The sequence below is a fragment of the Anolis sagrei genome, chromosome 3, assembly GCF_037176765.1.
Source record: "Anolis sagrei isolate rAnoSag1 chromosome 3, rAnoSag1.mat, whole genome shotgun sequence".
Taxonomy (NCBI): domain Eukaryota; kingdom Metazoa; phylum Chordata; class Lepidosauria; order Squamata; family Dactyloidae; genus Anolis; species Anolis sagrei.
The window spans coordinates 90,129,131-90,149,449 of NC_090023.1; positions in this window are offsets into that span (position 1 = coordinate 90,129,131).

Below are 20,319 nucleotides of genomic sequence, written 5' to 3' on the forward strand. Positions count from 1 at the left end.
TCTTAAACTGTCAGATTATTTATATCTCAGTTTGGGACTCAAATGGACCACGGTGGCGCAGCGGGTTAAACCGCTAAACTGTAGAACTTGCTGACCAGAAGGTCGGTGGTTCAAATCCGCAGAATGGGATGGGCTACCATTGTTAGCCCCAGCTTCTCCCAACCTAGCAGTTCAAAAACATGCAAGTTTGAGTAGATCAATAGGTACCACTTTGACAGGAAGGTAACAGCACTCTATGCAGTCATGCTGGCCACATGACCTTGGAGGCATCTTCAGTTTAGAAATGGAGATGAGCACCAGCCCCCAGAGTCGGTCTCAACTAGACTTAATGTTAAGGGGAAACTTTTACTTTTACATGGGACTCAAAACAATTTACAATAGTTAATGCAAACATTATTACAAATTCAAAGCATACAAAAATTTAAAAGCTATTAAACCATGATAAAATTTAAACTTATTGAAAACATAGCACATGACAGGGACTACTACCATATTGGTGCCCATTGGCTCAAATGTTGTTGTTTTTTACTTTTTCTGGAGATATTTCAGCTAATGGCACCATAGCTGTTAAAAGTGGTTTCATAGTGCCATAAATGAGTAATGTGCAAAGGCCCAAGAGTACTTCAACCAAATGCTCTCTGTGTGTTTATGTATGTAATACACCTTCATATTTTATTTTTTCTAAGTGAACTGCTAGTAATTTATTTCTTGGCAAAATTGGGTGGGATTTGCAAGCATAGTTGCCCTTTCTTGTCAGGGGATCCAGCCTGCCAAGTTTCAGAAGAATAGATTGAGGAGGTTTAGTGCAAGAACAGCCTTTACTGTTTGAAGGTACTGTTTGAGCATAAAGAATGCACTTATCCTCTTAAGTTTTTGTAAGTAGCTGTTAAGCAAACAATATAAAGAATAGAAGTGGCCACAGTAAAGAAATTTTCAACTATTCTGATGGGCAGAATTCTACGTGGGTGGAGAGTGTTCAAACGCGCTGTGTGCGATTTGCACTGCCTTGCTTTCTATATGTTTGGGAACCAATTTATATGAAAGAGACATATACTACAGAAGTCGCCAAGAAACCTGCAAATCTTGCCAAGAAAATCCTGCGAAGGGGGTTGTCACAGATTGGAAATGACTTGGAAGGCACACAACAACAGGATAATGCAGAATTTTGTAAATAATTGGTATTTTATGAGAAATCTGAACATTTGACTATGAATGCAGGAAGAAAAGACAAATAATGATGCCACAAAGAAAGACAAAAACATGTTAACATAGTTGGATCCCAGGCCCATTCTGGACTAGATAGGTGCAGTCTAATTATATGCCTATTTATTTGGAAATAAGTCCCACTGAACAAGATTTTTTTGAATTCCTAGCATGAATATTCTATGTTTGCTACATATAGATGCTAAGCATTACTCACTGTTCTAGTTTTTGACATAAGAAAGAATACATTTCCATATCAATTGTTCCTCTGACTACAGGTGTTAATAATATGAACAACATTTTAATGTAGGCTTAGTCTTATGGTAGAATCTCGCCTATCCGACATAAACAGGCCGGCTGAACGTTGGCTAAACGAAAATGTCAGATAATATGGAATATCTTACTGTGACCTGTCTGACATGGCACTAGACAGCTAGAATACTAACAATAGCGGCTCAAAGGGTTAAGGTAAGGCAACACCTCAGGACTAGAGCAGCCCAGCATGAAGTGCCCAAATGCGGAAGAGGAACGTGGAAATTACAGGGGGAAGGAGGGAGAACACTTCTGCTTCCCCCTTTCCTCCCTCCTCCTCCTCCTCCTCCTCCTCCTCCTCCTCCTTCTCCTTGTCTTGCTTTTTTCACTTATTGGGAATGGGGAGAGAGTTGAGGAGTGCTCCTTTAATTGAAGGGGAACTACTGGAAGGGGGGGGGGGGTGTTGGATAAGAGCTTTGGATAAGACAGAATGTCGGATAAGTGAAGGTCAGATAAACGAGACTCTATTGTACTTCCCCATTGTCTCTGACCATTGAAGGCAGAAAGGAGCAAGAAAAGGAGAAGGGAAGGAAGTGTGAATGTGGTTGTTTGGTGACAGATGATGCTTAGTTAAATTACGGGGGGGGGGGGGCACGAAAACAAACTCCCAAATCAAGGAGGAAGTGTTGAAATTTATGTTGTTGTTATGTGCCCTCTAGTCAACTATGATTATGGCAACTCTATAGTAGAGTTTTCTTGCAAGATTTCTTCAGAGGAGGTTTAGTTTATCTGTAGAGTCTAGTTGTTTCCAAATTACAGCAGCCTCAAGATGAACTTATAATGGTGATAGTTTTGTTGGTTTTTTGGCAAGATTTGTTCCAGGGGAGCATTTCCTTTGCCAAGGTCATCCTCATGTGTTTCGGTGGCTGAGGGAAGATTTGAATCTGGAAACCTAGTTCAATACTCATACCACTATACTACACTGTCCAAATTAATCTCACATCCATTTTATTAACTGTGCAAGCATTTCTGCCTTAGGCTGTGTGGCTCTAGAGCCATGACAAACTTATAGCTAAAGCTGCAAACCACTTAAATATTTACTTATATGTTTCCTCGCTCTGCCAACCTAGCAGTTTGAAAACATGCAAATTTGAGTAGATCAATAGGTACCGCTCCAGCAGGAAGGTAACAGCGCTCCATGAAGTCATGCTGGCCACATGACCTTGGAGGTGTCTATGGAAAACGCTGGCTCTTCGGCTTAGAAATGGAGATGAGCCCCAACCCCCAGAGTCAGACACAACCAAACTTAATGTCAGGGGGAAACCTTTACCTTTCCTTGCTCAGGCCTCAGAATAAATGGGTGCAAAAGAGACACATGCAAACACTGATCATGCTGGATTATTAGAGTTAAGGCAAGATGATTAAACTGCCCTGAGTTGCCTGAGGGCTGAGAAGGGTGGTATACAAATACAGTAAGTAAATTAATTAATGGCTGTTATTTAGTAATGTTGGGAGATAATACCAAATGCAAAACAGATAATTCTCTCAGATGTTTTTTTTTTTAATCTAAACAAACCTCTGTTGTCCCCACATGTTTTTCTCAAGTTTAGGTTGAACCATTCATCAGCAAATGAGTCTCTGGACACTGACAAGTTAGCAAATTTGCTCCAGAGGGTAGGGCCTTGATCAAATTACATGAAATTCAGCTCAAATTACAAGTAAAAGGATAAACATGAGAACAGTGCAAGCTGTTCCCCAGGAAGGCAGTGGAATCCCTTTGAGTAGATGTATAAGAGACTGTACAGCTTCTTTTCTGGAACACAGTAATAGGGGATTCCCTACACTCCAGTGGAATGGTTTACCATTTTTCATTCCAGGTCTTTTCCTATGATTGTGTGTGTGCATGTGTTGTGTGTTTGCCTTCAGGTTGCCTGTTGACCTGTGGTGACCCCATACATTTTATAGTGTTTTTTAAGGCAACAAAATGCTCAGAAGTAGTTTTGCTAGTTCCTATGAAATGTAACCTACAGCAACTGATGTTGGTGATCTCCCATGCAAGTATTAACCAGGGCTGATCCTCCTTAACTTTGAAGAGCAGACAGAATCTGGTGCCTTTAAGGTATTTACACTTTGCTAAATCATTAACAGCCCCGATGTGTAAAGCCAGTTTTAAGTGCATTTCTACTGTGCTTTTCAGCATCTATCACATATTATAAATATAAGTTTACTGAATAGGAAAACCACTCAAGTCCAGAAAAGTTGCATAGTGTTTTATTTGTATCTCATTTAATTTACACTGTAAAATAACAACAACAACAACAATAATAACTCTTTATTGATATTGCACCATCTCTCCACAGGGCCGTACTATAGAAATGTCTCAGCCACAAATCAAATTAAAATATCAACATCAGGGTAAAAACTTCACACCACTTAGGTCCTCCGATTATTGGATGCTTGATTAACCATTATCGAAGGCTTGTTTGAAAAGCCAAGTCTTCAGTTCTCTCCGAAAGGTTTGAATTGTGGGGACCTGCCTGATCTCCCAAAGCACAATTGAGAAGGCTGTCTCCCTCGTTCCCGCACTTGTGGCAGAGACGGGACCGAGAGGAGGACCTCCCCGGTGGATCTTAGAGCTCATACAGCTTCATAGGGGGAGATGTGGTCATGTAAATAGGCTGGAGCGAACCTGCACATTTAATTGGGATTGGAAACTTATAGGCAACCGGTGGAGCTGCTTTAAAAGGAGTGTAGTATTCTCTCTATAACTGGCTCCAGTCAGTAGTCGAGCCATCTTCAAAGTTAGCCCCATGTAGTGTGCATTGCAGAAATCAATACAAGATGTAACTCATATGGACCACTGTGGACAGATCTGGCTTTTCGAGGTACGGTCTCAGTTGACGCACAAGCTTTAATTGTGCAAAAGCCCTCCTGGCCACTGCCAACACTTGGGCCTTTAGGATCAACACTGAGTCCAGGAGAAACTTCAAATTGCAGACCTGTGTCCTCAGGGGCAGTATAACCTCATCAAGCACAAGTTGCCACCCTATACCCCAATCAGCCTCACAACTGACCAGGAGGACCTCTGTCTTGTCTGGATTATGTTTCAGTTTGTTAGCCTTCATCCAGTCTGTCACAGCAGCCAGACATTGATCCAGAATCTGGGGAGCTTCCTTGGATTTAGGTGGAAAGGAGTAATAGAGTTGTGTGTCATCAGCATACGGATGACTCTGAACTCCAGAACTCTGGATGACCTCATCCAGCAGTTTCATGTAGATGTTAAAAGCATGGGGGGTAAAATTGAACCTTGTGGGACCACACAGGCCAATGACCAGGGGTCCAAGCAGATATACTCCAGCATCACCATCTGGGTAAAATCCTCCAAGAAGGAGCGGAACCACTGCAAAGCAGTGCCCCCAAGTCTCATCCCAGGGAGTCCGCCCAGAAGTAGGAGACCCCTGCCCAGCTACAAAATAGGGCACCCACTTCTGCAATTTTTCAATTATAATTTCAGGTCACTAGCAGCCATTTTTCATTTCCAGATTAACCCATTAATAGCTATGATGATCTGTTTCAAATATACAGCAAGAACATTTAGGTGGAGCTGAATTAGAATATGGCTTCTAATTCGGTTAGAAGAACATCCCACTCAGTTCTTGCAGGTGAACACAAGGAAAATGGCATAGTTTTATATCTGAATGTTAGCAGATGAAATGCAAGTGTGAAAGAGGTGTACCATTATAAATTTTCTTTCTAGGTACCAATGCTTAGCTAGAGACCACCATAGCAGGACCTCCCAATAAGAGCCTTATGATCCTAGGGGAAGAGCTTTTTAATTTTTTTAAAATGAATATGCTGTAGTTTTACTCAATGTTTTAATTGTATCATTTATTTAATATTTGACACATATATTATTTAAGAAAGCATGTGTGTATATATGTGTGTATGTAAATACATATCTTCATTGATGCACGTACATAGATTGTAGCTTATTTAACTTGCATCATAAGATGCTTTTTAATCCCATATTGGGGGAAAGGAATGGTAAAAATAATAAGTAAGAGTTATGCATTATTCTACTGCGGGATCTCTGGGTGTCTGGACTTTCAAAAAAACAAAAGCATTTCTACCTAAATAGGAGATAAACAGCCAGTCCTCTGCAAATATTCTGTGCAGATAATATTCAACCCTGAACCAGATGAATTTTTGCATGGGATTAAATCTGTGTTGTTCCATTTTATTGTTTACAGACCTTCTTTGCGGCTGCTTTCAAAGTCGTTGGAGGGGGCTTTATAAAGAAGTCTGCAGTCGATTACTAAAAAAGATCTGGCTGTATCTATTGTAGGTTGTAAGAACGTAGCGTTGGTCTGGAATTTTCCAGGGTGAAGCATGTTTTGACATGGGCATTAGAAAGATTGGAGAAAAGACTGGCTGGTGTTGCTGGCATTCAAGCAGCCTTTTGCTTTAAATCTTTCTGGCCACAAAAGCCAAAACTCTGTGGGAAGCCCTTTATAATGTTTAAGAACACTTGTCTAGATGATTTAGGGTGTCACTTATACCTGTTTTTCCTTTCCCACTAAAAAGGTTTGTGGCCAGACCACCCAAGTTGTACTCCATAATACAGTAGTACATGTTCTACATTCCTAGCACTTGCATTCAAAATAAGTATTTAAATACCTGATAATTAAAAACTATTGAAAGTTGTGATGCAAAACTATTTTGGTGCATGCATATATGTCTCTCTCTGTGTGGTATGAAGCAAATAATTTCAGTTAAAATGTATTGCCCCCTGGAAGAATTTGTAAGCACAAATAAAAATGAAACACGTTTAAGCTCTCCTTCTCTTACTTTTGTACCCTGTAAAAACACTGAAGTAGGAACAGATCTTGCAGACTTTGATTTTGAAGTGGCCAAACAAAAGAACCCAGACTTCTTCAATGTTGTCTAAGCCTCCACATTGCCCTCACCTCTCAGTTTGGCAGTAAAGTTGGAATAGCTATCTATACGCATAATAAAAGTGAAAATATGTATGTGTGAGTCTCTGTTGTTGGTGAGTCCACTTAGGCTCCTGCCTCCACAAGCAGCTTTAATTCCCACCATTCAGGAGACATCAAAGGCCCTCCCTCCAATGACACTGCAGGTTATAGTGAGTGCCATGAACATATACAAGAGTCCTGCCAATGTCCCACACAAACACAATGCTGCCCACCACCCAAGTGAAGGCTTTCATACAGGGACAATTCCATCTTAGATTTTATGTGTTTCCTCCACCACAGACATTTCAGTGTTTCTCACTCTCTCCATTGGTGTGGAATTTGCATGACCCCACCCACTGCCTCTCCCTTAACCCACACAGAACTCCCTATGATAACTCTGAACACAACAAATAAGTTTGGGTTTTCCAAATGTGGAAGGTTTCTATTTCAACATCCCAGACCTCAATAACTTTTCTTTGAAATGTGTTGGCATTATGAGCTATGCATTGCTTTTCACCCACTTCAAAACATGGGACTTTGTTTGGGATGCCTTCGGTTACCATTGAGGTGAATGAATAAAAAGCTAATGACTGAATGCAGTTTGAAAAGGAACTTCTTGTCCAAACAGTTTGTTGGACAGGTTCATCTGCTAATTTGAGAGGAAATGGATTAATAGATTCAATTAAGAAGATTTATAATTGCAGTTCTAGTCCAAAGGCATTTGATTGACCCAACTGTCATGTTTGGCATGAGTGCTGGGAAAATATGTTTAACTTCTAGGATCTGGTCCAAAACTAGACTAAGAAACTTTCATGTCCGCAGGCATATGTGAGTTATGTTTTGCTATGTATGAATCAGAGACTGCATGGTTGAGGTTTAGGGATATGATAGAGGTGTATAAAATGAAAGATGACATAGAAAAAAGAGATAAGAGGGCATTTTTTCTCCCAATCTCATAGTAATACTACTACTGCAGAACTCTGGGGTCATCCACTTAAGTTGGATGGTGGGAATTTCTGGATAGATAATAACTAAAATCCTTTTCACAGAACATCATTAAAGTGTAGAAATCACTACCATGAGAAGTAGTGGCGGCTGATAGCTTAGACAACTTTGAAAGGACACTGGGTAAAATCATGGAGGTTCAGACCCCCACTGACAGTCAGGAATTCTTTACATTCACTCTGCTTTTAGAGGCATTGTGTTTCAGTATGTCATTTGGCAGGAAACGCAAGATGGAGAGCTCAGTTGCACTCAGATTTGCTAGGTGAGCTTCCCTAAGTGACCTGGAGACTGTGAGAACAGGATCATAGAATCATAGAGTTGGAAGAGACCACACAGGCCATCTAGTCCCAACCCCTGCCATGCAGGAAAAGCACAATCAAAGCACCTATGACAGTTGGCCATCCAGCCTCTGTTTAAAAGCCTCCAAGGAAGGATGCTGTACTATAAGTACTAACCCGGGCTGATTTTTCTAGATAGATCTTCATTTTGATCCAAAATGGTTGTTTACTTTGTTTGTGCCTGGAAAGGGGGCAATTTGCATATTGTCTGACCCAGATTTCAAGTATGAGCTATGGGTCAGTGAGCCCGGGGCTTCTTAAAGTTTTCCACTTGCAAACAATTTCTGCCTGAGAATTTTTTTGTGACCCTAGGTATGTAAGTACATAAAATAGGTATAAAAGTAGATTCTACATCACCCAGTGGTCCACCATATGAGCACTAACCTGAACAGACCCTATTTAGCTACCAAGATCTGATATGATCTAGTTTGTTTTTTTTATCGTGTCAGAAGTGACTTGAGAAACTAGAAGTCTGGTGTGAGAAAACTGGCTGTCTGCAGAGATGTTGCCCAGGGGACACCTGGATGTATTACTATCCTGTGGGAGGCTTCTCTCATGTCTCCGCATGGCAAGCTGGAGTTTACTAATGGAAGCTCACCCCGTATGATCTGGTGCCATTACAGTAAACTTAGGACATAGCTAAGATAACTCCAAAAGAGGATACAACAAAGTTATGGGGAATCCATTTATTACTTAATTAGTCTTGATGGATATGTGTTTCCTACTATATCAGAGGCAGCATGCTTCCAAAATCAGTTGCTGCGGACTAAAAAATGAAGCCAGCATTGTCCTACTTGTGGACTAAATCAAGCACTTGGTCTGATGTATCAAGGCTTCTGATCATATGAGCACTGCACTTTTGCCCCATGTCCTAGTTCATTAGCTAAAATGTGCTTTATTCCCTGCTCCTGATTGCAGTTGGCTATGTTGCATGGCAGTTCTCATCATAAGTTATTGGGCGCTGTTTTAAGCTTAAACTTTGTTTTATATGCTACTAGATTGGGGACCCGGCGCTGCCCAGGTTATTTGAGAAAGGAATTGTGTATCAAGCTTGGTCTTTATCATTTATTTATATGGCTTGCAGTGGTCTCAGGAAGTTAGTGAAGGTACTGCGAGTCCCATCATCTGTGGTCCATCCTCCTCCAAACTGCACCAGGATGGAGAGTGGGTCATGGGGGCTCTGTGTGCTAAGTTTGGTCTTGATCAGTCATTGGATGAGGGTCACAGCGGTCTCAGAAAGTGAGTTAAGGTACTGCAAGTCCCATTATCCATAGTCTCCCTCAAACATCACCAGAATGTTGAGTTGACCATGGGGGCTCTCTGTGCCAAGTTTGGTCTTTATTGGTATTTGGATGAGTGTCACTGTGGTTTCAGGAAGTGAGTGAAGATACTGGAAGTCCCATCATCCATTGTCTGTCCTCCTCCAAGCAGCACCAGGATGTAGAGTCGCTCATGGGGGCTCTGTGTGCCAAGTTTGGTCTTGATTGGTCATTAGATGAGGGTTGCAGCAGTCTTGGGAAGTGAGTGGAGGTACTTGAAGTCCCATCATCCATAGTCTGTTCTTCCCCCCAAACCTTACCAGAATGTTGAGTTGGCCATGGGGGCTCTGTGTACCAAGTTTGGTCTTCATCAGTCATTGGATGAGGGTCTCAGTAGTTTCACTAAGTGAGTGAAGGTACTGCAAGTCCCATCGTCCATGGTGCATCCTCCTCCAAACCGCACCAGGATCATGGAGACTCGGTGTGCCAAGTTTGGTCCTTATCGGAAATTGGATGATGGTTGCAGTGGTCTCAGGAATTGAGCGAAGGTACTGCAAGTCCCATAATCCATGCTCAATCCACAGTCAAACCAACCAGGGCGTAAAGTGGGTCATGAGAGGTCTATGTGCCAAGTTTGGTATTGTTCAGTCATTGTTGAGGGTCGCAGCAGTCTCGGAAAGCGAGTAGAGGTACTTCAAGTCCCATCATCCATGGTATGCCCTACTCCAAACCGCAGTAGAGTGGGTCATGGGGGCTCTGTGTGCCAAGTTTGGTTTTGATCAGACAAACCACACCAGGACATAAGGTGGGTCATGAGAGGTCTATGTGGCAAGTTTGGTCCTGATCAGTCATTGGATGAGGTTAACAGCCGTCTCAGAATGTGAGTGATGGTACTGCAAGTCCCATCATCCATGGTTGCAGTAGGATGTCGAGTCGGTCTTGCAGGCTCTGTGTGCCAAGTGTGGTCTGTTTTGTTAATTTTCTGACTCAGCTCCCTCTGGCCTTTTCCTTTCCTCCTCTTTGTCATCTCGGAATCTTGGAATTGAGGCTGGCCAATCAGAGACCATATGCAAATTTCCTTCTCATGACTCCGTTTCTGTCATGAACTCTTTTCTCCACCAGGGGCTCCTCTTGAAGCTGGCCAATCAGAGACCATATGCAAATAGCACCGCTGCCCAGCCAATCGGAATCTTTGAACTTTCAGGCTGGCCAATCAGAGACCACAGTGGCAGCCAATCAGAAAGCGAGCACATACACCGCCACACTTTTGTCCTCCGCATACAAGTTTTGACTTTTATTATATACTAGCTTGGGAACCCGGCGCTGCCCGGGTTATTAGAGAAAGTGGGTAATGGCGGTTCTGTATTCCAAATTTGGTCTTTATTGGTCATTGGATAACGGCTGCATTGTTTTTAGGAAGTGAGTGAAGGAACTTGAAGTCCCATCATCCATTGTCCGTCCTCCTCCAAACAGCATCGGGATGTAGAGTGGGTCAAGGTGGCTCTGTGTGCCAAGTTTGGTCTTGATTGGACATTAGTATGGGTTGCAGCAGTCTTGGGAAGGGAGTGGAGGGAGTGCAGGTACTTGAAGTCCCATCATCCATGGTCTGTCCTCGAAAGTGCACCAGGATGGAGAGAGGGTCATGGGGGCTCTGTGTGCTAAGTTTGGTCTTGATCAATCATTGGATGAGGGTCACAGCAGTCTCAGAAAGTGAGTTAAGGTACTGCAAGTCCCATCATCCATAGTCTCCCTCAAACATCACCAGAATGTTGAGTTGGCCATGGGGGCTCTCTGTGCCAAGTTTGGTCTTTATTGGTATTTGGATGAATGTCACTGTGGTTTCAGGAAGTGAGTGAAGGTACTGCAAGTCCCATCATCCATTGTCCGTACTCCTCCAAACAGCACCAGGATGATCGGACATTAGTAAGGGTTGCAGCAGTCTTGGGAAGGGAGTGGAGGTACTTGAAGTCCCATCATCCATGGTCTGTCCTCCTCGAAAGTGCACCAGGATGTAGAGTGGGTAATGGGGACTGTGTGCCAAGTTTGGTCTTGCTCAGACATTGGCGAGGGTCTCAGTGGTCTCAGGAAGTGAGTGAAGTGACTGCAAGTCCCATCATCCAATGTCAAATTCTTCCAATCCACACCAGGATGTAGAGTGGGTCATGCGGGCTTTCTGTGTAAATTGTGGTCCTGATCCATCATTGTTGGCAGTTGTAATGGTCTTAGGAAGGGAGTGCAGGTATTGCAAGTCCCATCGTCCATGGTGCATCCTCCTCCAAACTGCACCAGGATGTAAAGTGCATCATGGAGACTCAGTGTGCCAAGTTTGGTCTTTATCGGTAATTGGATGAGGGTTGCAGTGGTCTCAGGAATTGAGCAAAGGTACTGCAAGTCCCATAATCCATGGTCCATCTTCGTCCAAACCACACCAGGACATAAGGTGGGTCATGAGAGGTCTATGTGGCAAGTTTGGTCCTGATCAGTCATTGGATGAGGTTAACTGCCATCTCAGAATGTGAGTGATGGTACTGCAAGTCCCATCATCCATGGTTGCAGTAGGATGTCGAGTCGGGCTTGCAGGCTCTGTGTGCCAAGTGTGGTCTGTATTGGTAATTTTCTGACTCAGCTCCCTCTGGCCTTTTCCTTTCCTCTCTTTGTCATCTCGGAATCTTGGAATTGAGGCTGGCAAATCAGAGACCATATGCAAATTTCCTTCTCATGACTCCGTTTCTGTCATGAACTCTTTTCTCCACCAGGGGCTCCTCTTGAAGCTGGCCAATCAGAGACCATATGCAAATAGCACCGCTGCCCAGCCAATCGGAATCTTTGAACTTTCAGGCTGGCCAATCAGAGACCACAGTGGCAGCCAATCAGAAAGCGAGCACATACACCGCCACACTTTTGTCCTCCGCATACAAGTTTTGACTTTTATTATATATATAGATATAGATAGACTAGCTTGGGGACCCGGCGCTGCCCGGGTTATGAGAGAAAGGAATTGTATATCAAGGCTGGTGTTTATCAGTTATTTATATGGCTCGCAGTGGTCTCAGGAAGTAAGTGAAGGTACTGCAAGTCCCATCATCCATAGTCCGTCCTCCTCCAAACAGCACCAGGATGTTGAGTCCCTCATGGGGGCTCTGTGTGCCAAGTTTGGTCTTGATTGGTCATTAGATGAGGGTTGCAGCAGTCTTGGGAAGTGAGTGGAGGTCCTTGAAATCCCATCATCCATAGTCTGTTCTCCCCCAAACCTCACCAGAATGTTGAGTTGGCCATGGGGGTTCTGTGTGCCAAGTTTGGTCTTCATCAGTCATTGGATGAGGGTCTCAGTAGTTTCACTAAGTGAGTGAAGGAACTGCAAGTCCCATCGTCCATGGTGCATCATCCTCCAAACCGCACCAGGATGTAGAGTGCATCATGGAGACCCGGTGTGCCAAGTTTGGTCCTTATCTGAAATTGGATGATGGTTGCAGTGGTCTCAGGAATTGAGCGAAGATACTGCAAGTCCCATAATCCATGCTCGATCCACAGTCAAACCACACCATGGCATAAAGTGGGTCATGAGAGGTCTATGTGCCAAGTTTGGTGTTGTTCAGTCATTGTTGAGGGTCGCAGCAGTCTCGGAAAGCGAGTAGAGGTACTTCAAGTCCCATCATCCATGGTATGCCCTACTCCAAACCGCAGTAGGATGTAGAGTGGGTCATGGGGGCTCTGTGTGCCAAGTTTGGTTTTGTTCGGACATTAGATGAGGGTTGCAGCAGTCTTGGGAAGGGAGTGGAGGTACTTCAAGTCCCATCATCCATGGTCTGTCCTCCTCAAACATGCACCAGGATGTAGAGTGGATCATGGGGACTCTGTGTGCCAAGTTTGGTCTTGATCCGTCATTGGCGAGGGTCTCAGTGGTCTCAGGAAGTGAGTGAAGTGACTTCAAGTCCCATCATCCATTTCCATATTTTTCCAAACTGCACCAGGATGTAGAGTGGGTCATGTGGGCTCTCTGTGCGAATTGTGATCCTGATCCATCACTGTTGGCAGTTGTAATGGTCTCAGGAAGGGAGTGCAGGTATTGCAAGTCCCATCGTCCATGGTGCATCCTCCCCCAAACCGCACCAGGATGTAGAGTGTGTCATGGAGACTCAGTGTGCAATGTTTGGTCTTTATCAGTAATTGCATGAGGGTTGCAGTGGTCTCAAGAATTGAGCAAAGGTACTGCAAGTCCCATAATCCAAGGTCTAACCCCGACCAAACCACACCAGGCTGTAAAGTGGGGCATGAGAGGTCTATGTGCCAAGTTTGGTCCTGATCAGTCATTGGATGAGGTTAACAGCGGTCTCAGAATGTGAGTGATGGTACCGCAAGTCCCATCATCCATGGTTCATCCTCCTCCAAACTGCAGTAGGATGTAGAGTGGGTCATGGGGGCTCTGTGTGCCTATTTCGGTCTGTATTGGGAGTGTTCTGACCCAGCCCCCGGCCTTTCCTTTCCTCTCTTTGTCATCTTGGAATGTTGGGTTTGAGGCTGGCCAATCAGAGACCATATGCAAATTTCCTTCTCATGTCCCCGTTTCTTCCATGAACTCTTTTCTCCACGAGGGGCTCCTCTTGAAGCTGGCCAATCAGAGACCATATGCAAATAGCACCACTGCGGCAGCCAAACCGAATGTTGGAACTTTCAGGTTGGCCAATCAAAACGCTGGCACATACTCCTCCCGCCACACCGCCACACATCCACCACATACAAGTTTTGACTTTTATTATATGTATAGATAGATATAGATATATAGATAGATAGATAGATAGATAGATAGATAGATAGATATAGATAGATTGGTTTTACCTTGTACTGTACGGTGTGTTTATTATGCATTGTTTTAGGTACATTGTGCCATATGTAAGCCGACCTGAGTCCCTTCAGGGAGACGGAGGTGGGGTACAAAAATAAAGTTATTATTATTATTTTAACTTAGCAAAGATATAATTGACATATATTTCCACATTTTGCTCTTGTGGACGAGATGAGGCAGTGACATGGAAGAGTTGCTTCTAATTGTTCATCTTTCTTGTGGTTTTGCTGCTAGTAGTGACTGACACGAGTAACTTTGGAATTTGTTTCACAAAGTCACTTTGTAAACAGATGCTTTCAACAGCTGCACCTCAATGTGGAGGAATGTTTAATTTTCTTTCTCACAATTTTGTGTGTAAACAAAGCATCTGGCACCAAATAAAAGATAGAGGGGCTGATGAATTATGCAAAAGGCACCTTGATCTGGAAGCACTGTTTTGTTCATTAAATTAAATTGCTTCCTGTTAGTAACAAAGGAAAAATTCTTGGAGAGGAAATAATTTTTTCCCTCATCATCCACTCAATAGCAAGGCAGAAGTTAATGCCATTTTACAACTTTTTAGCACTGCATTCTGAGCTGCTGTTTTTTAAATATATATACTCAAGAGCATTTTGATTCAGACAAGTAATAATGACAGTGACATTTGATGTATTTTCTCCAGATCAGGCAGTTTGGACAAGGGGAACAATAAGGGATGTAATTGTCTACTCTTCATATTTCTGAAATTGTTTGCCACAAGATGGTGCTAGAGGGCTGTTTGCCGCATTATGGAGCATTGTTGCCGTGTGCCTTCAGGTTGTTTCTGAATTGTGATGAACCTATCACTGAATTTTCTTCATAAGATTTATGCAGAAAGGGTTTACCTATGCCTTCCTCTGAAGCTGAGAGAGTGTGACTTGTTCAAGATCATCCATTGGGTTTCCATGGCTCAGCATCATTCAAACCTTGTAGTCCAACACTCAAACTACAACACATTGCATACCACATTGCTTAGGTAGTGATGACACACTACATATATTAACATATAAATCCCCCACAACTGCACATGTAACACAGTCTTCAGAGATGATTTTGACCTTAAGAGAACTGACATTTGGTAAGCATATTACTTGCTTTCATATGCCATTGCCAACAGACCACTTTAAAGATTATTACAAGCTACCCGAAAGGCCTGTCATCGCATACAACTCTTTGAAGATATATGGACGGGGTCACAATTTAATCTTTTTTTATCCTCTTACACTTGTTCTCTTTCCCATTCCTAAAAGAGTGAAAATCACTCTTTATATACCCATGCTTTAAAACCCTTGGCATTAATATCATTCTTATCAGAGCATCTGGATAAGAGGATTGATATCTGTAAACCTTGTAATTAAACAAGGTCAGTTAATCTTAAAGGTGCTGCTAGATTTCTCTGCCTCTTTTTCTTCTTTTTTATGGTGTGACAGACCAATAAGGCTATTTAAAAAAAACTGGAGCAGAAACGTTGTTCTAAACAAAATTGTTGTTGACCACTATTTCTCCACCTTTGGGCTTGTCTCTGAATCCTTTACTCTAAGACTCCCATCTACATTGCCATATAAAGCCAGATTATCTGCTTTGAATTGGATTATATGGCAGTGTAGACCCATACAATCCAGTTCAAAGCAGATAATGTGGATTATCTGTATGATAATCTGGATTATACGGCCGTGTAGATCCAGTCATTGTGATGCTGAGAGTAATAGTGCAAAAGATGAGGAAACCCATGGTTAAGAACCACTGACCAAGAGAGTTTTCTTTTAGAGTTTTCCATTTGTATAGTCCAAGCATTGGGAACTTTGCTGCAAATGAAACAACGTTTACAGAAAGCATTCTTTGCCTTGTTATCTAGGAATCAAATAGATACAATTGTGCATTTCAGGAATGGTATGAAACGGCCTTGACACTAAGCTGAAAGAACACCTTGGTCTACTTCTCTTGGCAGAGTTGTAACCATGTCTTTAGCCTTGGAGGAACATTGTTATCCAAATGCAAGGTACTGCCAATTCAGAACAAAGATGAGCTTGAAGACTTACATGAGGTTCAACAGCAGGAACTAAGAGTAATATATTGACTAACTGATAAATGAGCAGCTTTGAGCATGATACACATCATAGATGGATTTAATCATTAACATACCGCTGATTGAGTTCAGAGGTAAGTGTTCTTTTCAACAGTTTATGCCAAGTAAACTAAGAAAGCACAGCATCAACATCAGGTGATACGTGCAGTCCATGGTTTATTCCTATATGGTTACCTTGATGTCTGAAGTTGGGACCCACAAATATTGAGGTTCAAGAATGACCTGTAGTTACCACCGCCTGGTTTTGGAAGCTGGAAAAGGACCCTCATCTGAGTAGCACTGACAACCCTCCTTACTTTCCCACCACCTGATGAATTCATAGATGGGTGCAGCCAAAGCCCCTGACAACACATAAATAAATAATAAATAAATAATACAACTTTATTTATACCCCGCCACCATCTCCCCAAGGGGACTCGAGGTGGCTTACATGAGACCACGCCCATCAATGCAGTAAACATAGAATAACACAAAAACGCAACAGATAATCAGAAAATAAAATAACCTAAAATACAAAACCAATGTAAATAAGCAACACAGCAATATTACATCGAAACATCAAGACACCAAAATAATCAGCATGGGCAGGGCCAAATTCAAAGATTAAATTTTTTAAAAGGTTATGTAGATATGCACTGAGAGCACCCCAGTCTGTCACATGTCACAATGGACTCTTCTCCAAGAAAACCAGGAACATCATCTTGGAATAGCTGTCCATTTTTCAGTCAATGACACATTTTTCTCTGCCAGCTCATATCAACCAACCAACATTGTTCCCCGTAAAGTAATCCCGATTTGGAGCAGAATTGGCTCCAAATTCCTCCAATGAAAGGGTTTACTAATCACAGCAAATATTTATTCTTTCAAATGTCTATAAATATAATGTACATGGCTGTTTGCATCCCCATTCCATAAGTTCTCCCACAAGGGAGGTTCTGGTCCTTACTAAATCTACTTTAAAGGTTTCTATCGTGTCAAGTGACACCACCAAATACTAGTTACCACAACCCAACAGTGACAGTATGTGGTAGGTGGGGAAAAACCCCATAGAAGATTCCTTAGGAGGAAAAATCATATCCAGCCCAGAGGTGATCAGTCTTAATCTTGCAGTGACCTGAGAGTGGGTTGGTCACAGTGAAATAGAAAAGAGGTGCCAGTATGAGAGGCAGCCACAATTTATAGTAGCCTGCTGCCCCTCATCATGTGACTGGGGGAGGGGGGTAACGGGACTTCAAACAAGCCTATTCCCATTAGGCTCAAACCGGTCTCTTCCATGTGGGAGGACAGGTGGATGAAGAAGCAGCACTTGGGGATTTGGGGCTAAGTCGTGAGGAAGAAGAGGTGGCAGATATATCGCAAATCCCCACATTTCAGGAATGATGAAGGGAGAAAGAAGTCAGAAGGAGATCAGCTAGGTTAGGAGGGAAAAGACTGAACAATCAGACCCCGCCCTAGAGACAGCTGTGTTGGGAGGACAGGGCTATAAATCAGCAGTAAAGTCAGAGGGGCCCAGTGCTGACGGTAACTGACCTACTTCGGGGGAGTTCTTGTTCCAAGTACGGTGTCTCCGTTCCAGCATTGGTCCTTGCTGAAGGCTCTTGACTATTGACAATTGTTTCTGCAACCTGTAAGCTTGTTAATCTAGTTTCTGTCTGATGTGAAGGCTTTTGTTTTTGTGCATTACCATCAGGACTGTACTTTCTGTATCTCTGATTGCATTATATTTATTTTGGCTGAATTAAAGCCTTTTTATTTACTTTCACTGTGTCTAAGGCTGTTTCTGGTGTAAAACTAGACATGGGGATACAAATCCCTTTCTCCACCCCCCCCCCCCCCCCCAAGACCACAGCTCTACTTTGAGGCTTTGGGTTGGACAACTGTGGGTGATGTTGGATTTGGGAATTCATTGTTTTATTGAGTTTTGGTTGGTGTTTTATATGTGTATGTGTTTTACTTATTATTTTATACAGTGTCTATTTTATGTTCTGTTTTTAGGCACCGTGTGCTGTGTCTAAGCCACCTCAAGTCCCTTCAGGAAGATGGTGGTGGGATATAAAAATAACGTTATATTATTATTATTATTATTATTATTATTGCCCTGGCACCATTCTTTGGCTAACGGGGCAACAAACAATCTCTATTTCTGCCCTCAATCTCTGCGTGTCTCTATTGAAAATGATCGGAGCTAGCACTCTGGAAAACAGTCCCTGAGGTTTTGGACATCAAACTGGACAGGCAGCCCGATATACCAACTTGGTGGTTTCCACATTAGAAGAAATTAGCAGAACTGCTACCCCAAAATGTAACATATATTGGGCATAATCCTACAGAGAAAGTCTCTTCCCAGCTTTGTCACAAGGCAGCACTACCATGTGGAAAATCCAAATTTCTCTCGCTGTCTGCAGTTGTCGACACACGGAGCATCCTTCAATCTGCAGTAACTATTTTGATGAGGCAGAAAATAGCTCAGTGTAGTATTTCTACAAGTAAAACAATGTTCTCTTTCCAGGTTGTTTTTTCTGTTTCCTGCTTTATGGCTTCACAAACTTTAGCTTTTACTTTGAAACAACAGTAGAACACAGAAATTATGATAGGTTCTTTCTTTCTGAAAAGGAGTCAGTAAGATCCTCAAATATCCCACTTCACACAGACAAGTTTGCTAACTTTTAGGCATTGTGGAATTCTCTTTATTCTAAAAGCGCTTCTGAGGACAAGGGACATTTTTGTTCCCTCAAATACACTGGAGTTCCCATGAAGATCAAAAATTCCCAAAAAGTCATACAATGCGAGTGAGCTAAAGTGGACAGAACCCGAACATTTTCAATTGGATAATTATTCAACATACTATTTTGGAAATGAAAATTTTAAAAAAGAAGTTGGATGCTAGTCTGAGTCCACATTAATGCTTTAACTACAAGGGAAGAAGTAGAAATAGAAAATGCTATGCTGGAATCCAAGATAGAATTGATCACACACCAAAGAACATGTTGTTATTGGTAAAGGGAATGCACAGGTATGTAACAGCACAGAATCAAACCTTGTAGAATTTGGCCTAAGATCAAGAAATGAAGCATGAGAGTGACTGATTCAATGTTCTGAGGCCAACAGTTGGTTCACTGTAAATCTGTTCTTCAGGAAACCAAAGAGATAAGTGTACACTCAGACATCAACCAGATGGCCAATACAGAAATTAAATAAGATTAGATAATTGGAAGCATAACATGAAGAAATTTGATTCTCTGCAAAACAAACAAACAAACAAAAAAATAAAAACAAAACGAGCAGATTTTGGAACAGACCATGAAGTGCCAATATAAAAAATTAGAGTACAGCTGATAGAGGAAGTTTATCAGCATGTGAAAATGCATCTGGAGGAACTTCTCTGAAGAATGAAGGACATTGAAAGTAGCAGACTTGCACTAGCAATTGATAGAGGAACCAAACTCTGGAGGAAAAAAAAAACATGGATACTGTCTGGAAAGAAAGTAAAAAATACTTTCTGTAGTAAAAAAAAAATGGGGTGAGGGAAGCCTAGTTAGAAAAATGAAACCTTGGAAAAATATTACAGTTGTTTCAGAGATAGCACCACCCAGACCTTCCTCAGTTCCCTTGATATTGTCATATTTGCTTAGCATTAAAGACATGGACAATGTGTAGTTTTCCATCAGACAGCAACTGGTTACATTCCTTCATTGTTTCTGCTAGATAAAGCTGATCACCAACATCTGGAGAGCTCTATTTTCCCCACCATGCTAAGCCCTCCTAACATAAACCAAACTTCAAAATGGTTTGGCATGCCAGAGGATCTGCCAATCATCCTGGCAATTTCAACAACCCCACCATTATTCAAGCTACCACAATAAAAAACAATGTATTGATACCGATGTGGCAACCAATGAACACAAATGGAAACTCCCTCTTATCAGAACTAGACCTTTGTTCCTCCAGGTGTTTGGGACTCCCAACTGTCAGAAGCCCTGGCTTGTCAAATACTCAAGAATTCTGGGAGCCAGAATTTAGTCTGGAGGACCAAAGGTGAGATATCACTGCACTAGACCATCTTGTATGTCCCTGCTTCTTAGCATCTCCATGTCTGATTTAAATGGAAAGATGTGGGCCTGACATACAAATAAAGGGCAATTTTCTGCTCCTGAAAATGGTTCAGCTGTTTCCATAGATTAAATGCTGCATGTTCCAAAGTGCTGGGATGCTCCAAAGTCCTACAGATTTGTCATGCCCTATGTATCCCTCTAAAGATAAAAATAACAATAGTTACTATTTTCAGAAATTCAAATATTCAAGTTTCCAGCACAAGCTCATATACCAGTATTATTTAATG